General features: G+C 44.0%; 1 protein-coding gene and 1 pseudogene across 1 annotated transcript in view; one reads left to right on the forward strand and one right to left on the reverse strand.

The window, feature by feature from the left end:
* Window positions 1-27,605, forward strand: part of LOC126188591 (paired box protein Pax-1-like) — a 316,530-nt gene that overhangs the window by 195,218 nt on the left and 93,707 nt on the right. The gene's annotated exons all lie outside the window — the stretch shown is intronic.
* Window positions 4,206-4,323, reverse strand: LOC126189090 (5S ribosomal RNA; annotated as a pseudogene).

Consider the following 27,605-nt stretch of genomic DNA (forward strand, 5'->3'; position numbering starts at 1 on the left):
CCGGGTTCGAGTCTAGTTCTGGCACAAATTTTCGTTCGTCATTCCATTATACAGCTGACGGTTCTCCATATTCGCAACTGCGAATATATTTCATGTACGAGGCTCACTCCAAAAGAAATGCACACTATTTTTTTTTAAATTCATATTTTACTCTAAATGTTTGAAACTTTTACAGTGTGTAGATATACCCTTTAGGAACAATATTTTCATTTCTCCACAAAATTTCCATCCCTCTCAACTGCCTTGCGCCATCTTGGAACCAACGCCTGTATACCCGCACGGTAAAATTCTGGACCAACCTGTTGGAGTCACTGTTTGGCAGCGTGCACAAGGGAGTCATCATCTTCAAACCTAGTTCCACGAAGAGTCTTTCAGTTTCCCAAAGAGATGATAGACACATGGAGCCAGGTCAGGACTTCAAGGCGGGTGTTTCAGTGTTGTCCATCCGAGTTTTGTGATCGCTTCCATGGTTTTTTAACTGACATGAGGTCGTGCGTTGTCGTGCAACAGCAAAACTTCCTGCTTTTGCCGATGTGGTCGAACACGACTCAGTCGAGCTTGAAGTTTCTTCAGTATCGTCACATAAGCATCAGAATTTATGGTGCTTCCACTTGGCATAATGTCCACAAGCAAGAGTCCTTCGGAATCGAGAAACACCGTAGCCATAACTTTTCCAGCAGAAGGTGTAGTTTTGAATTATTTTTTTTCTTGGATGAATTTGCATGATGCCACTGCATTAATTGCCTCTTCGTCTCTGGTGAAAAATGATGGAGCCATGTTTCATCACCTGTCACAATTCTTCCCAGAAATTCATCTCCGCCATTCTCGTACTTTTCCAAAATTTCGCTGCATACCGTTTTTCTTGTTTCTTTGTGAGCCACTGTCAACGTCTTGGGAACCCACCTGGCACAAACCTTCTTTAACGCCAACACTTTCAGTATTCTGCAAACACTTCCTTCCCCTATCTCAACGTAGCGTGACAATTCGTTCACTGTGATGCGTCTGTCAGCAGTCACCAATTCGTTAACTCTCTCCACATTGTCTGGAGTGTGTGCAGTACGAGGCATGCCGCTGCGAGGACAATCATAAATATTGCCGTGCCCGCTTTCATCACGTAACCTGCTTGCCCACCGACTAACTGTACTGCGATCGACAGCAGCATCTCCGTACACCTTTTTCAACCTCTTGTGGATGTTTCCCACTGTCTTGTTTTCACAGCACAGGAATTATATGACAGCACGTTGCTTCTGACGAACGTCAAGTGTAGCAGCCATCTTGAAGACATGCTGTGACGGCGCCACTCACGGGAACAGATTGAAATAAGTTTGAAAACAAGCGGGAAGGATGTATCTACACACTGTAAAACTTTCACACCTGCAGAATGAAAACTGTATTTTTACAAAAATAGTGTGCATTTCTTTTGGAGTGATCCTCGTATTAACGATAATTGTTTTTCACTGGTAAGTGTGGCGGTGCCGGCTCCTACCTCGTCGTCTTGAACAGCAGCAGTCCCTAACGTCCCCATACGACAGACCCACTGAAAAAACCGTAAAAGAAAGAAAAAGAGAGACTGATTGGAATTTCAGGGCGAGTATTCCAATAATCACAATCGTCATGTGCTATGTATTTGAACATACCTATTTTAAAATGAATTAATTCGTATTATATTCTCCCTATAAATGATCATAGGATGCCATTTTTATCCGAAGTTAATAACGCATCCCTTACCGGTGATTTAACTCAAGAGTTTTACTGAAGTATTCTATGGATTTTTAAATGAGAGAAACGTTGTACATTAAATATGCAGAACTGGTAAGTTAGTTGATGCGAGTCAGGAACTTCGAAGTTAATTTCGCACACGTTAGGATTCCCTCGGAGAGAAAAGTCAACACCACAGAGCTCCATTCATTTTATGGGACGGAGATCAGCGCGTAGCGTCCCACCCGGCGCGAAGCTACTGCCTGCGCTGCAGTTAAGAGTCTGTGTAATGGCGCTAGATCGTTAACTGAAACGAAAAATTATTCACGCGTCGTAAACTGCCCTCAGAATCGTTTCTTATTCGTTTAAATGAGTATCGTGCATCCGACCGATCTCTCCGCGTGCTGTGTTTTACACAGCAAGGAAGAACATTTGGACAAGAGTTTGCTCGTTTCCCCTTTCCTCCGGATACTTTCTTTGCAATACAGTAGCATGTATTCGATTTCATTTCCCACACTGAAAAGTTTTTGAGCTGTTCTAAGGCACTCACAATGTAATTTTTTTGGCTGTATTCTGTTTCAGTTGTTTTAATGGCAGTAGCGGTCGTGTTCATTATGTTGACAGTGTTAATCCATTTCTCCAACATATTTTAGTCTTCATTCGCAATTCTTTATTTTGCGTACTCACTGCCGAACTGCCGATTTCGGTACGCAGTATCATCCTCAGACCATCCCATGGCTATGTCGATGTTTTTCAGTGATACAAACCGTATACAGTAGCTCCATGTAAATTCAGCTACATATTAGTCGACCACAATATTGTTGCACCTGAGAATGGGGGCGCTTCAGTCAACTCGTCTGTTTACTGTGAGCTTGAAGCCGATCATAATGTGATCTGCCGTTTTAAATACCAGACAAGGGTTGCCCATGAAGCTAATCGGAATTACACAGTGTATACGACAGTCGAAAAAACTGATGTGGTTTTTGTTTACAATAATGTCACTGTGTGTATGTTAGGGTAATAGATTTGCTATTTTGCTCTTAATGTTTTAATACACTAATGGCTGTTCTATTTTTTATTGTATTATGTGATTTTTTAAATCTCATATTTTATGCTGTTTTTTTATTTTATTTATTTATTTATTTTTTTGAGAGATGAAAGTGGAGCACTATACATGGGGGGCACTCTTGTCACTGCTGGCCGCAATTTGCATCCATTTAAAGCTCAGTTTAGTGTTTGACACGCTTCCTTTGGAAGCGAGAGTGAAGGCTACATGCCTGGGGTAAGAGGCTAGATACATAATTTAAGGCTGCATCTATACCATACGTTTGCTGCCCCGGGGAATAATATTCTGTAAATTTCTCTTCCATTATTACTATAAGTATGAACTGGAATTTTTTTTGTCGTAGGATGGGAGTGTGTTGAAACAAGTAGCCCATAGGCAAAATAAAAAATTGCGACTGTAGACTAAAACATTCATTTTTTTTAACGAAAACTTATATAATTTAAACCCATATCAACTTTTATCCGACGGTGACTGTTTATTAAAACTTGTATAGAAAAACCGCCACTACTCATAATTCTTCTTGTAAGTTTGTTAATAAATTATTTTTCGAGGAAAAACCTCATAAGTAAGCAAAAATGGCAATTAAAAAAATTAACATGAATACATTTAGATCTTGTAGTAGCATGGCATCGTGGTTTGTCTAGCGGTCTGCACCTGCTCATCTCAAATGTTGTCTCCTCGTGGGGTACTCACTTTCATTCATTGCTGTTTCTATATGGATTCTGTTATACACTGTTTACAAACTTATGTAGAACATTTAGAACGCATTATTCATACCGGGTTATACTGGTTATTATACGTAACGTATCAGGAGTGTACTTCAAAGTTTGTAGAAAGAGGACTGCGAGACCTTAACCACTGCTCCTGTTCTAAAGGTACTCTGCGATCAGTGCGCTGGACTGAATATACTAGTATAGCTATCACTATCAGCGATAATTTGTTTTACTAAGTAATTCCTGGATTCTCGACACAATGGTACCAACCTTTAGAAGAAGATATCACGTCGCCAGAAGATTATGGGAGTGAACCTCATCGAAAAACTGCGCAGTTTCGATGGAAATTTACTTTAACTCTCTGGGAAAGATAACTTAACGAGCAGCAAATGGGATTCCATATGTCTTAAAATCTACTCTTTGTTTTGCACATATGTTTCAAAACTTTTGCAAAAAAGCTAAAAGCACGGAGATGTCCATGCAACTATGACGATAACTCCTCGACGCCCAAATAATTAAGTGAAAGCGCCCCGTCATCAGGTCACATGTGGCCCACCGGGACCATCCGACCGCCGTGTCATCCTCATGATGAAGATGCGGATAGGAGGGGCATGTGGCCAGCACAACGCTCTCCCGGTCGTTATGAGGGTTTTCTTTTACCGGAGCCGCTACTATTCGGTCGAGTAGCTCCTCAATTGGCATCACGAGGCTGAGTGCACCCCGAAAAATGGTAACAGCACATGGCGGCACAGATGGTCACCCATCCAAGTGCCGGCCACGCCCGACAGCGCTTAACTTCGGTAATCTGACGGGAACCGGTGGATCCACTGCGGCACGGCCGTTGCCCTAAATAATTAGGTGAAATGGGAAATTTGTGATGCGAGATTAAAAAATCGGTAGTGCGGTTACTGACCTCAAAATTAAGTGTAATACGTTACACATTACAGTAACTGCTAAAATGAGAACAGCATATCAACTGAAATCTCAGAAAACCTCTGTTCATCTTGCGAGACCGCGACGTAGCTTGTCCTATCTCAAGCCACAGATCATCATAGCCAATTGGCTGTACAAACCAGGTGGAGAAATAGATTAACACTATCAACTTGATAAATGAAGAAACAAATTACAGTTAATAAAATCACACTGTGAGTGCTTTAGAACAGCTCAGAAGCTTTCCAGTCTGACAAGTGAAATTGAGTGCCTGTGGCAATACTGCAAAGAAAGCATTCTGAGGACAGGGGCAACAAGCGAACTCTTCTCTCTCGACGCTGTGTAAAACACGACAGACGACGAGGTTAGTTGGATGCACGATACTCATTTAAACGACTAAGACACGGTTCTGAATGTGACTTATGAGACGTGCATAATGTTCCGGTTCTGTTAACGATCTAGCGCCATTACGCTACTCGTAACTACAGCACGAGAAGTCGCTTCGCACCACACGAGATTCTACGTACTGATCTCCAGATCATAATATGAATGGAACTCAACGGTGTTTACTTTTCCCAGTGGGGGAGTCCCAATGTGCGTGAAAGTAACTTAGAAGTTCCTGATTCGCATCGACTGATTTACCAGATCTGCGTAATTAATGTACAAGATTTATCTCATTTAAAAATCCGTAGAATACTTGAGTAAAAAAGTCACCGGCAAGGGATATGTTATTGATTACAGATGTAAATGGTATCCTTTGACAAGAATCTTTCATAGGGAGGATGTAATTTGATTTACACTCATTTAAAAACAGATGTGTTCAAATACAGTGTGCGACGATTGTGATCATTAGAATGCTTGCCTTGAAATTACAATGAATTTCACTTCGTGTTGTGGAGTTTCTACAGGGAATGTTATCATTGACAGTGATCTACCTTTGACTGTCGACAATTTCATTCATTCTTAACGAAAAGTCATACTTAATACTACGGACAAAATGTTCGTCACAGATGTTCTTCTCCTGACTCGTAAACGATAGCATCCATTAGCAACTTAGCCACTGTGCTGTGCAGTTCGTGCTTTCGTCTTCGTAACGTTCTTTGCTATCCAAGTTCCAACAACTGTGTCACGATTTCAGATTCATGGTGTTTATGGGCGGCGCCTTGGGATTTACAGAAGGGTTTATGACATTAAGATTGGTTTCAGTGCTTTTACAAGGTAAGTCCATTATGCGAATGTTTGCAAAGAAAACTGATTTGTCTTGACGCATACACTATTCGCTATCTTGGTATATAGCTAACTATACAGCAAAAATATTTATTCCTATTACGTACTACTACTACTACTAGAAACCTTTTAAGGCTATGTTTGCAAGGAAATGGGAGCAAAAATAATTTACATATATTGATATACCTACCATCTCTGGTTAAAGTCTTAAAGTCAACATTGACACACGCTACACCACTGTACTTCTATTTCACAGTCTATCGAACACCTTTCTATTAAAAACATTTGTAGTCGAAAAAGTTACAAATAATACATAAATAACAAAATACTCGTCCCCTTGCGTATTATAATTTGACGACCTCATTTCAAAACCTCGAGCCTTTTTTGGTAAACTGGCGAAGGAGATGGCGGGATCCATTTCCTTGGAGACTTACTGCTTACTTAACATGAAAGTTTTCTGGATATGTTACCACGCCATATTTAAAATAATTATTACTGATGGAACTTATGTAGTTACTGCATACTCCATATCACACTGGATTACACGTCATGCAAAAGAGTAACTGAAAATACGGCACAGTGGTTTTTGTGTTCTGCTGTTATGATCTCCTTCATTCTGAAGACCGAAGACTGAACTGCTGCAATTCTGCACGCTAGTCTCTCCTGTACTTATGTCCATCTCTGTATAGCAACTACAACCGACAACCGCTTGAACTTGTTTACTGCATTTAATCCTCGGTGTCCCTTCTAGAAATTTTACCCTCTACATATCCCTCCATACTAAACGAACTATCCATTGACGCCTTACAACGTCTCATATCAACCTCTCTCTTCTTTTAGTGAATTGTTGCCATAAATAATTCCCCCTCCCCTCCTCCCCCCGAGTCGATTCGGTGAATGTTTAATGGTTTTCCTATCTACGCACCTAGTCTCCAGCAATCTTCTGTAAGTTCACATTTCAAAAGCTTCAGTTCTCTGCCTGTATCTTCTGTTCATCATCCTTGTCTCAGAATATGGCCTATCAAAAATGGCTCTAAGCACTATGGGACTTAACATCTGAAGTCATCAGTCCCCTAGACTTAGCACTACTTAAACCTAACTAACTTAAGGACATCTCACATATCCATGCCCGCGACAGGATTCGAACCTGCGACCGCAGAAGCCGCATGGCTCCGGACTGAAGCGCCTAGAACCGCTCGATCACAACGTATGGCCTGTCAATCGATTCCTTCTATTAATCAAGCTTTGCCATTAATGTTTCTTCTGAAAGGTGCAGTACAAGTTCATTAATTTCCAGATCTATTCATCGAATACTCAGAATTTTTTAGTAGAATTACGTTTCAGAACGTCTGTTCTCCTTTTGTCTGTATTGATTATATGGTCCACGTTTCCCTGTCGTCTAAAGTTACATTCCAGATAAATTCTTTTGCTGACTTCCTAACACTAAAGTTTATATTAGTTACTGGCGTACTCGTCTTTTTCAGAAAAAAATGTTCCTGCTATTGCTAGTCTGCAATTACACTGATAGGTAAACACGTAATGACTACTGATCACCACGACGATGAATGCCGCCTGGTAGGGTTGCGGGCACGTGAAACTGTAATAAAATTATGTAAATGGAGCAGACACAGAAGGGGGATCACCCTAGTGAAGATATAGGCTGCAAACGGGGAAATCCACTGAGATAAGCGACTCTGAGGAAGGGGAGATTATTATCACGCAGAGTCTGTGAACGAATATCTTGAAAACGGCGAAGCTGGGAACATGTTCACGTGCTACTGTCGTGTGCATCTACGGAAAGAGGTAGGATACTGAAACTACCACTAGGCGCTAAATGGTTGGACGCCCACGACTCTTCACAGAATGCGTGGTTCGGAGGCCTGTCTGGTCTGGAAAGTAGGATAGGTCGTGATCTGTGGCACATCTGCCGAAAGAGCACAATGCTTGTGCACGCACAAGTGTTTCGGTGCTCGCCGTTCATCGTGCACTGTTGAATACGCAGCTCCGCAGCAGACCCTCCCCCCGCCGCCTACACGTTCACTTGTCGACCCAACGACATTGTCAACTGCGATTGCCATGCGCACGGGATCATCAGGACTCAACAGTCGATCAACGGAAACGAGTCGGCTGTTCCGATGAATCACATTTTTGCTAAAATACGTCGATGGTCGTGTCCACAAATGCCGTAATAGAGGTGAACGGCAGCTCGAAACAAGCAGCGCGCCACGGATGCAGGCTGATGGGACCAGTATGACGCTTTGGGAGACATTCTCTGTTCATCCACATACTCTAGCAGGAGAACATGCATTTGATATATCTACCCTATGTTCTTCAACATAATTTCAGCCTCCAAGATGCTACTCCAGGCGGGTGTAAAAGTGAATGTGCGCAACGGAAAATAATAAACGCTAAAATGATGATTTGGCCCTGTCTGACTACCCCCTGAAGCAGATCTTAGGATCTCTTAATGCTCTTTTTATCATATAAATTACACTCTAAACATAAATTATGATGAAGGCAACTAATACTACTAAATAATAAACGTTGTTGTTCAATATATATTTATTATATATTGAAATCAACCCTTTAAGTAAAATTGTCTATATTTCCTAACTAAAATTATTAATCAATTCCTCAACTCTGCCCCTTATTATGACTGCGTGGTCTAATATGACTAACGCGAAATGACTGAGATCATCTACGTACCGAACCCTAGAAGACGCTACTTTCAAAGATGATCTACGGTGGTGTGGAACCTCAGTGGAAATAAACTAACGTGCTCACAGCTGTTTAGCTTTATAGCCCTAATAAGCCGAAACAATTTGCGATATCACCGTATGTACTGTAACCGGTGCGTCGAAGTGATGATTCTCGTACTCGTCTGTGATGATGGAAGAACCCCAGCCACAAATAAACGCTTTCAAACACTAGGTTGGCAGAAGGCGGTCCTCTGACTGATATACTCTAATACTGTCTTCTCCTCTCTGTGTTCTACAGACGGGAAACGCGAACTCCCAGGCACAAGGACAGAGTTCAGATAACGTCTGAAAGTAAGTATAGGCAGAAGAAGTGCTCTCAATTACTGAACGCTGCATACTCAACGATGACTTCGAACCCGGAGGTGAAGTCCAGAATCGTATACATTCGCAATAGTAGAGTGCCTATCTGTTCTAACTATAAACTCTTCTGCGAGCAAAGACAGCAAGTCCGTCTGTACAAACAACGCTGATACCGAGTGACCGTCACACAGGGGCGCTCACAATGGAAGACCTCGTCTCTCCACTGCTGGCTTCCCAGCAAGGCTCGGCTCCGCACCCTCGTAATTCCGAAAACGAATCATATTCCCGAAACCACGGAACTTTCTAGCTCTCTACAGATTCTTCCGAACACCGACCAATCATATTGTAGTCTTTTGTCGTCCAGCGCGGAAAGTTTGCAGGGGAAAACTTATACCTGTACAATGGTACGCTTCTGAGTAAAAATCCTTGGAAATAACCCAGCCTGTGTGGTTTCCTCTCACCTGCGTCCAAGATTTGCAGAGTTCCCTCCAGTCCTGCTTCAATAGTGGCCGGCCGTCACCTTATTGTGCTCCAGAGCTCAGGTGCCACGACGTCTGTCTAGCTACTTCCCGTTTTTTAAACAGGACCAATACTTGTGCGGGCCTTCCACCCAGAGCTTGAGTTCTGCCTGCCGTTTCCTCTCCACTGGCGTTGCAACCTCTACTAGTAGACTATAGGCAATCATTCATTGCGCCATTGTGATAATAAAGACAATCCGTCACTTTTCATGCAATAAGTGTTAACAATTATTTACAAGACGTACAATGTCAGTCTCCTTTAAATATTCATATATACGATGTACACCCTATCAAATGATACCTAATTGTGGTTGTAGTTCACGGCAAAGTATGTGGATAAGTCCTTGTAAGGTGCAGAATTATAGCCACCTTACAAACTGTGTGGAAACGACTTTTCGGTTCATGAAGCACAAACTGTTGACACATCGGGTAACGATGAGATCCCAACACTCACTAACGTACAAAACGTAATTTCCACTTGCAACAATTACATTCGCGCCTCCAGAGGGTTTACTAAAATTTCCCTAACTCGCTTCAAGCGAGTGCTGGTGTGGTACATTTGAAAGTACGTGGCTAATTTCCTCCCCAACTTCCCCGAATTCGTATGTAATGACCTCTTAGCCCGCCCAGTTGGTCGTGCGGTACAACGCATGGCTTTCCGCACTGGGAAGGCGCCCCTGATCCCCAGCACGAATTCGCCCGGCGGATTTGTGTCGAGGTTCGGTGAACCGGCCAGTCTGTGGATGGTTTTTAGGCGGTTTTCCATCTGCTTCGGCGAATGCGGGGCTGGTTCCCTTATTCCGCCTCTGTTACACTATGTCGGCGATTGCTGCGCAAACAAGTTCTCCACGTACGCGTACACCACCATTACTGTACCACGCAAACATAAGAGTTACACTCGTCTGGTGTGAGACGTTCCCTGGGGTGGTCCACCGGGGACCAGACAGCACAATAACCCTGGGTTCGGTGTGGGGCGGCGGATCGGTGAAGCCGGCCGGAGTGGCCGAGCGATTCTAGGCGCTACAGTCTGGAACTGCGCGACCGCTACGGTCGCAGGTTCGGATCCTGCCTCGGGCATGGATGTGTGTGATGTCCTTTGGTTAGTTAGGTTTAAGTAGTTCTAAGTTCTAGGGGACTGGTGACCTCAGAAGTTAAGTCTCATAGTGCTCAGAGCCATTTGAACCATTTTGGAGGGGTGAAGTGGACTGCGGTACTTGTCGTGGAGTTGTGGACCAATGCGGCTGCGGCGGGGACGGAACCTCTCCGTCGTTTCTAGGTCCCCGGTTAACATACAATACAATACAATACAATACAATGACCTCTTCGTCGGCGGGATGTTAAATGATGATGATGATGATGATGATGATGATGATGATTGGTTTGTGGGGCGCTCAACTGCTTGGTTATCAGCGCCCGTACTAATTCCCAACCTTTGCTCAGCCCAATCTCGCCACTTTCCGGGATGATGATGAAATGATGAGGACAGCACAAACACCCAGTCATCTCGAGGCAGGTGAAAATCCCTGACCCCGCCGGGAATCGAACCCGGGACCCCGTGCCGGGATGTTAAACCCAACTGTGCTAGCCTTCCATCTTGACCTACCCCTATAAGAGAACTGGCCCTGGGAGCTTCCGCAAACGGTCGAGAGACATATTTCCGGACTCTTTAAAACCCGCGGTATGCGAGCGCGCTGACAGCAGGTGGAATCGCGCGGCAGGCATGCGTGTGCGCGCCACGCCACGCCGCGACACGCGCAGTCAGTGCCGTGTGGACGGCGGCCGCCTAGCCGTGGCCGCGGCTCTCATTTGCCGTGTCCGCCTGTGTCTCTTGGCGCCGCTCTGCGCTCCCGTATTCATCGCCAGCTCGCCCTGCCCGAGCCGCACCTGCCGCCTCTTTGTGCGGCCGCTTTTATCTCCACGTCTCCACTTTCTCTCTCTCTGACACCGGCTGCCTTCACACACACACAACACCCCTCCGTTCTCCCGTCTCGGCAGGCATAAACGATCCGCATCGGCCGTCACATTGTGAAGAAACTATGTGTAGGTCACTCATTCATCAGACGAAATCTCTGCTGTTGCCTCTGAGGAATTCCTCGCTGACTCGGCGTATTTCTATTGGTAATTACGAGTGACGGGAATTTCTTGCACTTTACACCTAAATGAGGACTGTTAGTTGATATACGGCCACCAGGAAGAGGTGTATGATGAGACAAGTTGGAATGCATCGGTTGTAAATGTCAAGAACGATTGGGAATGGGAATTTAGAGGCCTTTGTGATATTTTCAGATACAAAAGGTTATAAATAAGTGTACTTCTCACCTGTATTGCCAGAATCAATACACTTGTATTTCTAGTTAGTTTGTCAAGAAAATATACAAGATGTCCCAGGAGGAATGGCGAACATTTAAGGATGTGGTAGGAACGCCCATTTGAAGCAAAAAGCTTCATATGCACATATGCCCCGTTCCGTATGGTTACTGACATAGAACACACTTAATGTATGTTTTGGGGCTAGTGACGAATACGTATGTGTCTTACCCACCCAACCTTTCCGACGTTTTATTCTAGCTCAACCTACAGCGTTGCTTTCAACATCTCTGCTCGGGATAGAATTTGTGCGAAGGCTGTGATTTGTATCTGGGTCTACTGTTTACGAGGCCGATGTGTTATCCACTACACCACGCTGTCACTGTGGCTGACACCCCTGCACGGACTTCTCTGCTCCAATGCCCTTCCTAGCGCAAACTTAAATCCACACGTCAGCCAATCTTGATTTTCCCCTTCTTAAATCCTCAGTATTTCCGGGGTTCGCCGATATTGGAATAGCATCCCAGTTCCTTGTATTGTATTGTATCTGAACCGGGGGTCTAGAAACGACGGAGAGGCTTCGCCCCCGCCGCAGCCGCAGTGAACCCCACGACGACTACCGCAGTCCACTTCACCCCTCCGCCGCCCCACACCGAACCATTCTTTCAGGGTTATTGTGCGGTTCGGCCCCCTGGTGGACGCCCCCCTCCCCCCCTCCCCGCCCCTCCGTCTCACACCAGACGAGTGTAACTCCAAATACTTGCGTCTAGAGTAATGGTGGTGTAGGCGTACGTGGAGGAGAATTTGTTTGCGCAGCAATCGCCGACATAGTGTAGCTGAGGCGGAATAAGGGGAACCAACCCGCAATCGCCGAGGCAAATGGAAAACCGCCTAAAAACCATCCACAGACTGGCCAGCTCACCGGACCTCGACACAAGTCCACCGGGCGGATTCGTGCCGGTGACCAGGCGCGCCTTCCCATTCCGGAAAGCCGTGCGTTAGACCGTTCATTACTTCAGCTTCTATCTGTATCGAAGATAAAGTTGAGGCTCAGTATGTCTCCAGGAAACTATAATTCCATCACATTAATAGATCATCTATGCCTGAGGAACCGACAGGATTTTCCGTTCACATACAAAACTGGGGTGCTCTTCCAATATGAGAATCTCGGCAATACTAACGATTTAAAAAGGGGAAAATCAAGTTGGGCTGAGGTGTGAACTGAAGTTTGTGTTAGGAAAGGGCATTGAAGTAGGGTAGACGGTGCACCTGTGCTACCCACATTGCCAGGGTAGTGTAGTGGGTAACAGGTCTGCCACCTAAGCACTTTATCTGCGTTCAAGTCCTAGCGTTGGTGCAAATTTTAGTTCATTACTTCAGCTTCTATCCTTATCGAAGATAAAGTTGAGACTCGATGTGTCTCCAGGAGAATGTAATTTCATCTTTGTCCAGGATTTCTTTCTGCCACTAAACTATACTCTTGAACACGCAGTTGTCCATGGTGTGTCGTAGGTAAAGTAATGAGAGGGACTGAGGGTGTATCAGAGAGAATCACCGGCTATATGCGCTAGGATAGCACACACCTACTCTGATGAAGAATATGAATATATGGTGTACGGTTACGGCTTACGCGAGGATGGGGCTCCTGCTGCTGTATGAGAATACCGTTGGCGCTTTCCGACACGTCGAATCCCTGATTTTACAGACTTTACAGGGTTTTCAGCACTTTGCATGAAACAGATATTCTTCCAAGTTCCCAATTTTTCTTCTGAACTTGTAGTTCAACAACCTGTACAGGAGCAGCAACACGTTGTTGAAATGCTGCACCGTAGTCCTACTTCCTGCACACGGTGAGTTTCTGCGCGTGTCAGAATCCCACGCACTTGTATGTGGCGAGCATTACACGTGCAAAACTTGTACCCATTTCGCTTATATCGTATCCACAATCTTCACAATGGAGACAATGCCACATGACTTCAACATTGTTACTGGTTTAATGGCAATCGTCATTTGCTTCCATTAATACTATTCACCGATGAAGCCAATTTACACGATCTGGTATCAACAATACACGCAATAATCATCGATGGTCGCAGGAAAATCCACACGGTACAATGGAAACCATTTTCGAAGTTCGTTTTTCGATTAGTGTTTGGAGCGGTATGATCGCTAACATGTTAAAAGGTCCAGTTATTTTAGAAGAGCGAATGGCGGGACAGAATTAATTGAATTTTTTGGAAAATTCGCGGCGCGGGGTAGCCGCGCTGTCTTGGGCGCCTTGTCATGTTCCGTGCGGCTCCCTCCGTCGGAGGTTCGAGTCCTCTCTCGGGCATGGCTGTGTTGTCCATAGCGTAAGTTAGTTTCAGTTAGATTAAGTAGTGTGTAGGCTAAGAGACCGATGACCTCAGCAGTTTTGTCCCATAAGACCTTACCACAAATTTCCAAATTTTGGAAAATTCATTTTTTGAATACCTTGAGGACGGCCCTTTGGCCACGCGGAGTGCAATGTACTTCCATCATGACAGAACTCCCCCACATTTTACCAGATATGTGAGGGAACATCTCAATCGCTCTTACCCTAATCGCTGGATTGGTCGTGGTACTACAATTAATTGCCTATCAAGATCGTCAGATTTCACTTCACTGGATTTCTGTTTATGGGCTTGGAAGAAGTCCGTGATGTGTACAAGTGAAAGGCGAATAGGCGAAATCAACTGCTTTGTTGCCTCATGGACACTCAGATAAGCAACACATCTTCTTCCAAGAGTGAACAATTGCAGTGGTCTTGGAATATTCGAACATTTATCGTGAACTGTACAACAGATGTAATGTGACGTGTACGATAGTGCTTACGAGGTCTTTATGTTAAAAATACGTATTCTTCAATTGATACTTTGTAAAGCGCATGCCGCAATGTTTACTAACTGTCATACATGTATAAACATCAAAATGGACTGAATGATACATAAAATAAATAACAACGTACATTAAATGTGTTCTATAGCGGAAAAAATTCGGAATAGGATACAGGCCATGTCCACATGAAGTTTTTTGCTTCAAATGGCCGTTCCTGTCAAATCAATAAATACCGACCAGGGACACCGTGTCTTCATATTAACATTCATATCCATAATCTCCGAATACTGTAACATGCATAGCAACGGTACTTGGAATTCTGTCACACATTAAGGTTTCTACCTGTTCCTATGGTATATGGAACATAACCAAAAATGACTGCTTGAATGCCTCTTTATGCACTATAGTTAGTATAATTTTACTTCTGCAATAAAAATGTAATACTACCCTCTTACTTAATTCCTGTAATATGGCTTACTGATGTTTCGCTGAAAGTGGTCAGGGGAAAAACCTGAAGTCTGCTGTTAGTTACGCAATTTTGGTAATGGCAGTAAGGGCAGTTTTGGGCAAGTCACAGAGTCCCTATGGGAGCGAAACGTAGTATTCGTACATTCTCCACTTAATATTGGATCTTGAAACTTCATTATGGATTTTGCATGATAGTTTGGGCCTATCTTCAACCGTCTGTCAGTTCAGGTTCTTCTGTGTTTCCGTGATGATCATCCATAGTTTAGACGAACCCGTGATCATTCGTCCTGCCCTTCTTTATATATGTGTATATGTTTATATCCCCTGTTAGTCATACACGCTATGGGTCCCACATACTTAAGAAATGTTCTAGGATGGCTTGCAAAAGTGTTTCACCAGAAATCTCCTTTCTAGACCGCATTTTCTCAGTATCTCACCAATGAATCGAAGTCTGCCACCTACTTTATCATGAATGAGCCTATGTAATCCTTCAGTTTCAAATCCCCACGACATTTAATATGTAAATTAGCGCTATAAGATTTTCGGCTACTATATCATACTGTTTGTAATGAACAAGATACAATGATTACCTTACACAAAGTGAGACTGCTGGCTCGGTAACACAGCGGTATGAATGAATTTACTATGTGGACGAGTTTAAAGCTTTCACTGTAAACTGATACTAAATCACGGAATTTCCAGTAAATTTATACACTTTCTAGTCACATTAATGTGACCACCGCTAATATTCGACGTCAACGAGGAATGAGCACTCACAGAGGGCAGGCGGCAACACTAGTAGTGGAGGGTATGTACAGCGTTCCAAGGCGAAACAGAAACAGTACAGTCCTCTTAACTCGGAAATGGAGAGATTTATTTGACGTCCAAAAGGGCACGGTCATCGCCATTCTGGCCTAGGGTGGAAGCATTTCCGAAACGGCAAAGTTTGGTTCAAATGGCTCTGAGCACTATGGGACCTAACTTCTGAGGTCATCAGTGCCCTGGAACTTAGAACTACTTAAACCTAACTAACCTAAGCACATCACACACATCCATGCCCAAGTCAGGATTCGAACCTACGACCGTAGTGGTCACGCGGTTCTATACTGTAGCGCCTAGAACCGCTCGGCTCCCCCGGTCAGCAGCTAAGTTTGTAAACTGTCCGCGTGTCCTAGTAGTCAAAGTGCACCGAGCATGCAAAATGAGGCTATCGGAAACCGGCACCGAGGAAACTGCGGTGCATAATGAACCGTAGACGACACGTGTGAATGACGGCTTCTAAGATGTGTACGGGCGAACAGATGTGTAACTGTTCAGCAACTGACAGCACGGCACGGCACGGCACGTTGCTGTATATGGACCTCCACAGCAGGCGCCTTGTTCTTGGCACCCATCGGCGACGAAGGCTGGAATTTGCCCACCAATACCGCAACTCGACGTCCAGTCAATGGCGACAGGTGGTCTTTTCAGATCAACCACGTTTTACGCTCCATCGGACAGATGGCCTTTGGCGTGTACGATCAAAATGTCTGAAAGCAAACAAGGATGGAGCGTTATGGTCTGGGGAATGATTTCATGGCAATTTCTGGGTGATCTCGTCATTCTGGAAGGCTCAATGGACCAGCTCAAGTACGAATCTATCCTTGGGGCCATGCACCCCCCACATGCAGTTTATTTTCCTTACAACGATGGCACCAATCAGCAAGACAACGCAACGTGTCACACAGCTCATAGTGTACGTGCGTGGTTCGAAGAGCACCAGAGTGAGTTTACCGCTCCCTTTGGCCGTCCGCCCCCGGTAGCTGAGTGGTCAGCGGGACAGAATGTCAATCCTAACTGCTCGGGTTCGATTCCTGGGTGGGTCGGAGATTTTCTCCGCCCAGGAAATGGGTGTTGTGTTGTCCTAATCATCATCATTTCATCCTCATCGACGCGCAAGTCACCGAAGTGGCGTCAAATCGAAAGACTTGCACCGAGCGAAAGGTCTACCCGACGGGAGGCCCTAGTCACACGACATTTACATTTATTTACCCCTTGGCCACCAAACCCTCCGGATGTAAACCCAATCGAGAATCTGTGGGACCACCTCATTGGGTCTGTTCGCACCATGGATCCTGAACTGTCAAACCTAGCGCATCTGGGCACGGCACTGGATTCTGCACGGTTGCACATCCCTGTCGGTACCTTCCAGAACCTCACTGATTCTTTTCCTGAAAGGCTAGGCTCCAAAAAGTGTTCAGGCTTTTGACAGGTGCTTGCCTTAATGTGACTGTACCGTGCGTATATACATGGCATATTTAGAAACTAAGCTATGGAATCGGATTAAAAAAATCTACGATACAGTATTTTTACTGTCTGTCGTTATACATTTGGCGCAGTGAGACTCATATTTTAATTTCCCACCTCTAAGAACGATTCCACTTCAAAGAAAAACGAAGAAAGCTTCTTTAGTAGCAATGTCATATTTTTTCTTTTGCCTGATGAGAAACCTTTCCGATTCGAAGGCAGATGTAATTCAGAACTAATGGGGTCGGAGCAACATGGAGAAAAATATTTTTCGGACGACGTTCGTTGGGATCGTTGCGTTGCAGCCACAGCTTTGAGACGATCATTTTCATTGATGAAATAACGTCTCAGTAACATCAATTACTCTATTTGTCGATGGAATGTAACAATATGTGTTGACGTTGATAGCTAAATCGCGAACCTTCAGTTAGCAGCACACATTACTGTCTCAAGACGCTGAGTGCTGGGCGTTAAGGACGTCACAACTGTCTTGACTTTGGTCTTTAGTGCTGAGGATGTGCGCCTCCCATTCATGAATTATCGTGTCGTTTCTAGAGTCAACAGCCGTAACTCTTCTCCAATCAGATGTTACCCAACACGACATAACTCTTCCTTCATTACAAAGACATTAATATATTCGTCGTTAGCTGCACTGTAAGGTCATCTATTAGTAAACGTGGTCTATAGCGGGCACACAGTTTTTGCGTCATGAGGTCGTACAGCTGCGAGCTGGTCACTCGTGGAAAATATCCAGAGACAATAGTGATGCCAAATCGTCAGATCACTTTTTTAATATTTTTTACTAATTGTAATCATTGTGAAATGGTCATACGCGTGTGTCGTAAAAAGATAAAAAATAAGAGATCATAACACAGGCACTTAATCTCCAAGACAGTACGTCATTTTTTCCAAGAATTAATTCTCCTTCATCTTCTCTTCCGCAATACAGATCAAGTAATCTGCCACCAGAGACGGTCGCTGACAACACTCCTCATCGTGAACATTTCCTGACTTTTACGGAACCATTGCACTCGCCTTCGTACCACTGATATACCCGTAATCTATTCGTCGTAGACTTCACGTGTTTGTAGATGACTCTCGGCGGCTGACGGATTTCGGTATGAATTTGTCAAATGAAATTGTATGGTCCCAGGGACACTTTCAAGTCTCAAACATCTATGATTATATATGCAAACTAAAGCCACGAATGAAAATTTGTACCAAGGTCAGGATTCGAAACGGTGACTCCTGCTCACTAGGCAGATGCGCTAACTACTACACCACCCTGTCACAGTGACTTAGCACAACTCCACGGACTACCCTAGCACGCCTCCCTCCTCAATCCAAATTATCATTCACGTCTTAGCCCACTTGGTTTTTGCCCTAAACTCTTGACTTGAAAAGTCTCTGGACCCATATAGTTTCATTTCATTAAGCACCTATGCATGTGTTTCAGGCAGGATCCTACATTTCTTTTGATGTTAAAATGCTGTTCTAATACAGTTGGAGAACCTCTGCAATTCTTATCAAGTTTAGGGGGAATACGAAATGGGATGATGCGTGAACGGGAATCTAGATTGAGGAGGCACTAGGGTGGTCCATGCACTTCTGCATAGCTGCTGTACCAGCGTGACGTAGTGGTTAGCGCATCTGCGTAGCGAGCAGGGGATCTGGGTTCGAATCCTAGCTTTCGCACAAATTTTCATACGTCGCTTCAGTCTGCATATATACATCAGGAACAGTATAAATTCATGCGCGACATACGTATCAATTTTCTTGAACATTACCGCAAGCCATCATCAACGTTCGCGTTACTGTCATTTCTAAAATTAACATCTCTACCCTGCTAAACGGCGCTGAAAACAGACATGAATGTATTAGTATTTTGCAGTTATATGTAAGAATATCACACTTAGCTGATATTTGTAATAAACGAAGATTCTTTTTAATACACCGCCCTCTAGCATTTTGGTTGTTGCAGTAGACGGACGCACCTGTGTGACACATTAACAATGAAAAAAAGCCATTGTAGTCCTTCAAATAAACACGGTGACTGTATAACTATTTTCTATTTATTAATTACAGATACCACGTATAACGACCTAAATCAACTTCCCTAGTCCTAAAATCTTAGCACTACCAGAGAATAGAGTGCCTGCTCATATATTTATTGGCCAAAGAAAAGCAATGACACCGAGACAAGAGATAAAATTTTATTTTTCACCAAAGTCCGATTGCCTTCATGCAGAATAGGAATCCAGAGCATCCAACAACGAGCGCACAATCACACAGTTGCGAATGAAGTGTACTGTTTGCAGTTTAAAATGTAATTGTAACTTAAATTTCATAATACCCATTGTAATGTCTCGTAAAAATGAATCCGAACTGTTACTAATATCGATAGGGTGATAGACACTAGGAAAAGATAAGGCTTAAAATAAAAATAATCTGTTTTTCTATTTTGAACCCCATATTAATCAAGAAAAGCTGTCATTTGGTTTGAAACATCATCTGTTTCATCGTCTTTAAAGCTATTAACTTTTAAATAAAACTGAAAAAGTGTATGTGGTACAATGCAATACAAATAATGTGACATCACTTTTAAGAGATTGAGTTAGTGTGTGAATTGAAATAGAGATTTACGCGAATACCAACCAGTGCGTAGGTTTCAAATCTCGTATCACCTAGACGTACAGCAGCTGGTAAACTTAAGTCGCACATTCATTCATGAGCTTCGAAATCAATGTGGAAATTCTGGATGGTGACGCCTTAATGGAAATTCTTTAGCGTTACGTACTTTGACACACAAATGTGTAATGTGCAAAGTTGTCAGAAAAAATGGCTCTGAGCACTATGGGACTTAACATCTGTGGTCATCAGTCCCCTAGAAGTTAGAACTACTTAAACCTAACTAACCTAAGGACATCACACACATCCATGCCCGAGGCATGATTCGAACCTGCGACCGTAGCAGTCGCGCGGTTCCGGACTGCGCGCCTAGAACCGCTAGACCACCGCGGCCGGCAAAGTTGTCAGATATGAGAATTTCTTATGAAATGTAGTGTCATGGTTGTGATGTTGTGTATGTAATTGATGGATGAGAGACGTCTCACTCTGTACCGGTATTCGCCTAGTCTTCTCGAAAAGCATTATGGATCTATTGTGCTTAACCTATTCTCCAGATGGAGCGGATTTCCGTCGACTGCTTCGTAAAATAATGAGGTAGGATCTAGAATCTGTCGCAGGTTAATTGCACACTTCTCCTCCTGTGCCAAATTCTGATAAAAAATTCTTCGCCGGCCGAAGTGGCCGTGCGGTTCTAGGCGCTACAGTCTGGAACCGAGTGACCCCTACGGTCGCAGGTTCGAATCCTGCCTCGGGCAGGGGTGTGTGTGATGTCCTTAGGTTAGTTACGTTTAAGTAGTTCTAAGTTCTGGGCGACTGATGACCTCAGAAGTTAAGTCGCATAGTGCTTTAAAAAAAATAATAATAATAATTCTTCGAGAGCATTTCTGTTTAATGCTAGACTATTAGTCAATACTTTTCATGATGAGCGGCCAGACAACTGGTCGACGTTCTCAGATCGTGAATTTCAGCATCTTAAATATTATCATAAGATGCCGTAGGTCTAGACTGTTGGTTCCAGAGTTCAGAGTGGAGGCCCTTTTATTTTGTCCGAATCCAAGTCATTATGTGCTACCTTCCTCTGCAGTAGTCCACATTTTCGAAATACAAACCGAAGAAGGAAGGGAAATGTTTGAGGTTCTCGAGTCGTTATGAATTATCGAATACTCATTGGACTTCTTCAAATTACATTGTAGGAGTTGAAATACACAAACTCAATGAAAATATATCGATAGCAGACAGGAAAAGTGATACTGGTTCTGTACTTGTTTACGATGCGCGTATGCACTTTCGAAAATAAATGTCCAATCACATTAATTTGACCACCGCCTACGTTCGACGTCAACGTGTAATAACTAATCACAGACGGCCGGTGGTAACACAGCAGTGGAGGGTATATAATGGGTGTCGGGAAACGCGGAAAACACTGCAGTCGTTGTTGTAATGCAGAAACGGAGCTATTTATGTAACGTCCAAAGCGCAAGTCCAAGGTTGGAAATATTTCTAAGACGTCTAAGTTTGTTAACTTCTCACCTGGCGCCGTGGTTAAGTATATCATGCATGGCAAAATAGTTCTATCCATAAAAGTGGGGCTGAGGCGACTGTGGTGCATCGCGGGCCACAGATAAAAGGGTAAACGGCAGCTGCGGATAATTTTACGGGCGAATAGACGTGCTACTGTTGCGCAGCTGACCACCCAGATGAACTAGAGGGCCAGCACCAGTGTCTCCTCAGCGACCGCTAAGCGAACGTTGCTGCGTGTGGGCCTCTTGCACCCATGCTGATTGCTGTTCATCGGCGACGAAGGCTGGAATTTGCACTCCAGTACCCCAACTGGACGTTCACTGTGTGGCGACAGGTGGGCTTTTCAGATGAATCACGTTTTATGCTCCATCGGACAGGAAGCAAACACACTGCAACAACCAGCGGAAGAGTCATGGCCGAAGGAGGGAGCGTTATGGTCTGGGGAATGTTTTCGTTGCATTCCCTGGGTGATCTCGTCATTCTGGAAGGCACATTAGGATCCATGTCCACCCCTACACGCAGTTTGTTCTTCCTCGGCACGATAGCATTACCAGCAAGACAATGCAACATGCCACACAACTCACAGCGTACGGATGTGGTTCAAATAGCACCAGGATCAGTTTATCGTACTCCCGTGGCCACCAAACTCCTCATATCAAACCTGATCGAGAATCTGTGGGACCACCTCGATCGCACTGTTCGCGTCATGGGTCCTCCATCGAAATCTTAGCGTAGCTGTCCGCGGCAGTGGAGTCGGCAAGTTCCACATCCCTGTCGGTACCTTCAAGAACCTCACTGAATCCCTTCCGGCACGGCCCCTCAGCAGTTGGCTTTGCAGAAAGTGGTTACTGAGACTCCTGACAGGTGTTCACAGTATTGTGACTGTAGAGTGTATCACTGATTTCATCTTTTCTGTATTGCATGTTGTGAGGTAACGGGCGAGTTGTAGCGCCCTGAAAAAAGCCGGGGCTCGTCAGCAATCGAGTGGTTCCGAACGTTAGCCGGAGCAAGTGGGGTAGCCCCAGTACGTGGTCCAGGCCGACCGCGTGGTTGGGAATTCCACGTTGACGCTGTGTCGAGGACTGTGCTTTGTGTCGATGAAGGAGATTTATATGCCGATAGTGACAAAGATGGCGGACTTTGTGAAACCATAATGGCAGACATTTCATGGTTCATGTAGAAATTAATAATAGCCAGAGGAATCATGATACCTTAAAAAGAAACATGTACATTACCATTATTTGCACGACGATTCTGATGGTGTAATCAGATTTTCAATATCTTTATTAGTTTAAAGTTTAGTATCTAACTGTAAATTATACAAGTAACTCCCAGCAACGAATTTCCAAAATCTAAACAGTTCATCCGATTTTGTCGATCGACGTGTCTTTAGAAAGATATTAGTGTAAACCTAAATTGGTATGAATCACAGGCATGTAACTTGAATAGTACATGACTTATTGGAGGTCAAAGTGACCGATTACTATTGATCGCGTCAGGCCGTAAATACTTCACAGTAACACAAAAAAAAAAAAAATGGTAGCAGCATGCTTATAAATATATTTATTCTTCTATGTCGCTATTTATATCCGACATATACTATTCATGAAGAAATTGGTCAAATATTTACTGTGTTTTAGGAAGCATAGAGACATTAGGCTACTGGCCTGCCTTTTGCTTCTACTCCTTTGATATAAGTTTGTTTAATTTGTTTATGTATTTAAAAATGTGTGGTAGAGCGTGTTTATGGTCTAGCCGTAGGAATATTTATTTAATTTCAAGTTATTTAAATGTAAATCCAGTATTTCATACGTGTTTCAATATGTTTGTGAGTGAGCGTTGGCTTGGAGACATGGTGGGAGCGCTCTAGGCAATCACAGTGCTCGTTACGATGGTAGGCGACTACCGAAGTCAATGGTGGGAGGAGCATCGGGTGGCAGAGGACATGGGGGGAGTGCTGGACGGGAAGGCGCGACGGACGGTTTGCAGGAAATACTTGGAGGGGGTTGAGCAGCTTGCGTGTGGTCGTGGGAGATAGAAATAGCTCGTAGTGCCGACTGGTGCACTTTTGATATTTCCGTGGCTTCTGCAGTGAAGACGTAGTATGCGTTTAGAAGTGAATATCTCGCGAGCTATGATGTTGCTCATAACTAATTACGTGATGTAGGATTCTATTGTTTCCCTGTTATTCAACCAATATTATATTTAATTGCTGGACCATCGACACCAATAAGTGTTTTGCAGTAATAAATGGCATTCTTAAAGGTACCTCTGCTATCGACTCATCATTTAAAGTCGTTAAAACAGTACCTACAGATGTGACGCAGCATGTGAAAGTTGCTGTTTTCGGACGGGTTACTCCTGTAACCGAAATATCAGATCTGAAGATGGTTCTAGAGGAACCGGTCATATGAATAAACATTTTGCAATCAAGATTATAAGTAACTTTGTAAGATTTTATTTAACTGCAATCTTTCGTTTGTAAATTTCTATGTTACATTCAAAATTCGAAGTTGCCGACTGATAGGAACCTTCGACCATTCGATTCATGTGTATATTCGTATTGTATACTGTAGACTCAGCAGTATTTGGCTTGTAATGTGGCAACTACGTATCCCTGCTCCTAGACAACGAAACAGACCAAAAATTTTAATATTTCAACTCTGAGTCTCTGTGGGTACGTAGTTGATGGCCACCATTAATTATATTCGAAAGCCGGCAATATGATAGTGACTCATGGATGGTAATCCAACTGTTATCCTCATGGAGCTGGAAGCTCATGTTGCTGCTTTTCGGTATTGACGAACTAAATTTATGTTTTATAAAACTCCGGCCTTCTTTAAAATGTAATATTTATACATTTTTGATTATCTACCCAATTATGTTTCGGTACTTGAGCACCACCTTCAGTGAAGCATATTTAATTTCTGCAAAATATTATACTAAAGAAACGGTTAGTTTTCTATTTTGAGCCTAAAAACTGTAAGATGTACATTTTAAATATTTAGTTCGTACTGCTCGCCTCAAATTGTATTAATTTTAAAGATGGGATTGTACAGGTTGGCATATATTTTTGAGGTTTTTGTCTTGACGTCCAGAGTAGTCGGAAGAATGTTTCTTTGTTCAAAGGGTAATTTTTGTTATTCGGGAAAGTATGTAAAATATTTATCCTTTGTAGATGTTTTGCTGTCAAGCCGTAAAACAAATACAAAGAGTCCAATCTATAGGAGCCCACATTTAAAGTTAATGCAGTTCCAGGTGAAGTCTCACAACGAAATAAAAAAACGTACGATTTGCAGTTTTTAAACCTGAAACGGAAAATAAACGAAGAGTTTGGAAGAATATTTTACAGAAATACACTGATGAGCCAAAACACTATGACCATTGCCCAAAGTGATATTGAATGGCAGCTGGTGGCGTTTCGGACACACGATGCTCTAAGCTAAGTATATCTAAGGGGTGCAGAGATGAATGGGGAGGCAATCTAGTGATGAAGTGGGCCGCAAATGGGGGAATTTACTGACATGCAGCTCTACATGGATATACCAATAGCCCCGGAAGGTCGCCGACAGCGAGCCAAGGCGCTTTGCGACAACGGTGCTTGCCCGCAATGCTCCGCGTTGCTATAGATTCTGACAAAGGGCAGATTGTTGTGGTCCGCCGCTGGGGGACAATCATCTCGGAAATGGCAAAGCTGGTAGGCTATTCGCAAGCTGTTATCGTGGGGAACTAAGGAAAGTGGCTGAAGGAGAATGAATCCACGACCGGGTGATAAGGTGTTGGATGTCCACTCCACATCATAGAACTTGGTGGTAGCTAAAGACACTATGACAGATGTGGATTCCTTGAACATTATTGTGGATCACCTGCGTCCCTTCACTCTTGATGTCTTCCCCGACGACGTTGACATCTGCAGCAGGATTAACTGTCTGTGTCAAAAGGCCAGATCGCGCTACAGTTGTTTGAGGAGCATGATAGTGAACTGAGGTTGCCGTCCTGATGACCAGTTTCACTTAATCTCAATCCACTACCGCGTGCCAGGTCCGCAGCCACAAACCACTGACTCGTAACCTACGAGAATTGCGTAATTTGTGTCTGGACATCTGGTGCCACATTCTTCCTGAAACCTACCAAACACCTGTCAAATCTATGCCACGTGGAGTCGCTGCTGTGTCACGTTCCAAAGATAGATCAAGACGTTATTAAACACATGTTTACAATGTACTGGGTAATTAGACCAAAAAGAGGGAAGCGTTGTTTCCTTTAAGATGTGCCCTGTATGGTTCAAATGGCTCTGAGCACTATGAGACTTAACTTCTGAGGTCATCAGTCCCCTAGAAATTAGAACTACTTAAACCTAACTAACCTAAGGACGTCACACACGTCCATGCCCGAGGCAGGATTCGAACCTGCGACCGTAGCGGCAGCGCGATTCCAGACTGTAGCGCCTAGAACCGTTCGGCCACTCTGGCCGGCGGCCGTGTATGATGGCCGAATGTTGAGGCTACATCTTGCGTATAGCACGAATGTAGATGAGGTATATGAACAATGTGTTACAAATAAGTGTGTAGTGCACGTGGGAGTACACTACAAGTTAACCGACTTCGAACGAGGTACGATAATCGGTGCAAGATGAACGGATCGTAGTACATCACAGAATTCGGATTCTGCGAGGTCAACAGCGTTTAGAGTATATGTTAGTTGTAGAAAGTAATATGTTTGCACACGTGTGAAACGCCTCATAGAACGACGAGAAGTTTCTAACGAACGGTTGTCACGTCATTTCGGCAGAGCCATAGTGGGCCATCGACGGTCCACTGTCAGACTGCCGCCTCTTAGATGGTGCCGAGTCAGAAACAGATTTCCAGCAGGACTGTACCACGAGACAATTGCGTCGCATCCATTGCTTGACCAAAAATATCCGAACACCGCTATGTAATTCGAAACTGACTACTAGATGTTACGAGAGGCGGACCCGGCAATATAAAACGGGCGGGGAGTGTTGTATTATCAGTGGAAAAGCAGTAAGCAGAATGGATGGGTCAGAAGAGGTCAGTGACTTCGAATGTGGTCTAGTCAGCGGATGTCGCCTGAGAACAGCTCCGCCAGAGAAATTTCAGGCCTTCGAAAGCTGCTCAAGTCGACTGTTGATGATGTAATTGTAAAGTGGAGATGTGAATGAACAACCACAGCTAATGTGATTCTTCAATTTCTCCAGGCGTATTTTATGACGAAATAAATCTCGGGTGAACAGCCTGATATGAGTGTGCATAGGACACTGTATTTCGGCAATCGACCACGTTGCCATCATCAAGTGCACTGATGTACATACCTGGCTTAAAATAATGTCGTGTGACTATGGCCTCCCGTCGGGTAGACCGTTCGCCGGGTGCAAGTCTTTCTATTTGACGCCACTTCGGCGACTTGCGCATCGATGGGGATGAAATGATGATGATTAGGAGAACACAACACCCAGTCCCTGAGCGGAGAAAAATCTCCGTCTCTGCCGGGAATCGAACCCGGGCCTTTAGGATTAACATTCTGTCGCGATTACCACTCAGCTACCGCGGGCGGACACATACCAGCCTGTTCACCCGAGAGTTATTTTGTCAACCACAGCTAAATCAGAACCAGGGAGACCTCGTGTATTGACGGACAGTGACCGTGGAGCATTGGGGAGGTTGGTTTAAAAATTCACGTGAAATCAGCGAAAGGAATGAACCGTGTGCTCTGAAGTGATACCTACAGCCCGGCTAGGACAATGACAATGCATAGAGAGTTAGAAGAATGGGGTAGAATGGTCGAGAAGCTTCTCGTAGGCCTGACGTTTCTCTAGTCATTGCCAAGGGATACTTTAAGCGGAGTAACGAGCGATGCCACTGGAGAGTGGATGACCGAAAATGAGTGATTTGTAGCGATGATGACGCTGTACCTAGCGGGGATCCGATGGAAGCGTTTGGTTCGGGCGATTTCCTAGACAATATTATCTACCAACAGTGTGTGCGTAGGTGGTGATGTTATGGTATTGGGGTGTTTTTCGTGGTTAGGGTGTGGCACCTTTAATAAGCTTAAGAAAATACTGAACGTGGGAGGATATGAACACAATTTACAGAATTGTGGACTGCTGAAAGTAGACGAACAGTTTGGAGACGATAATGCTGATGACACTGCAGCCAGTCGTAAGGAACCGTCTGTGAGGCAATGAATTGAGGACAATAACATTCGTGAAATGGGCTGTCCTGTTCCGAGTCTCGGCTTGATCTCTTTCTGCTTTCGGCTATCGGCGAACAATGGGCTGCCATTCTTCCACTGACATTCAGACACCTCA

This window comes from Schistocerca cancellata, chromosome 5, assembly GCF_023864275.1.
Source record: "Schistocerca cancellata isolate TAMUIC-IGC-003103 chromosome 5, iqSchCanc2.1, whole genome shotgun sequence".
In the NCBI taxonomy this organism is placed as follows: domain Eukaryota; kingdom Metazoa; phylum Arthropoda; class Insecta; order Orthoptera; family Acrididae; genus Schistocerca; species Schistocerca cancellata.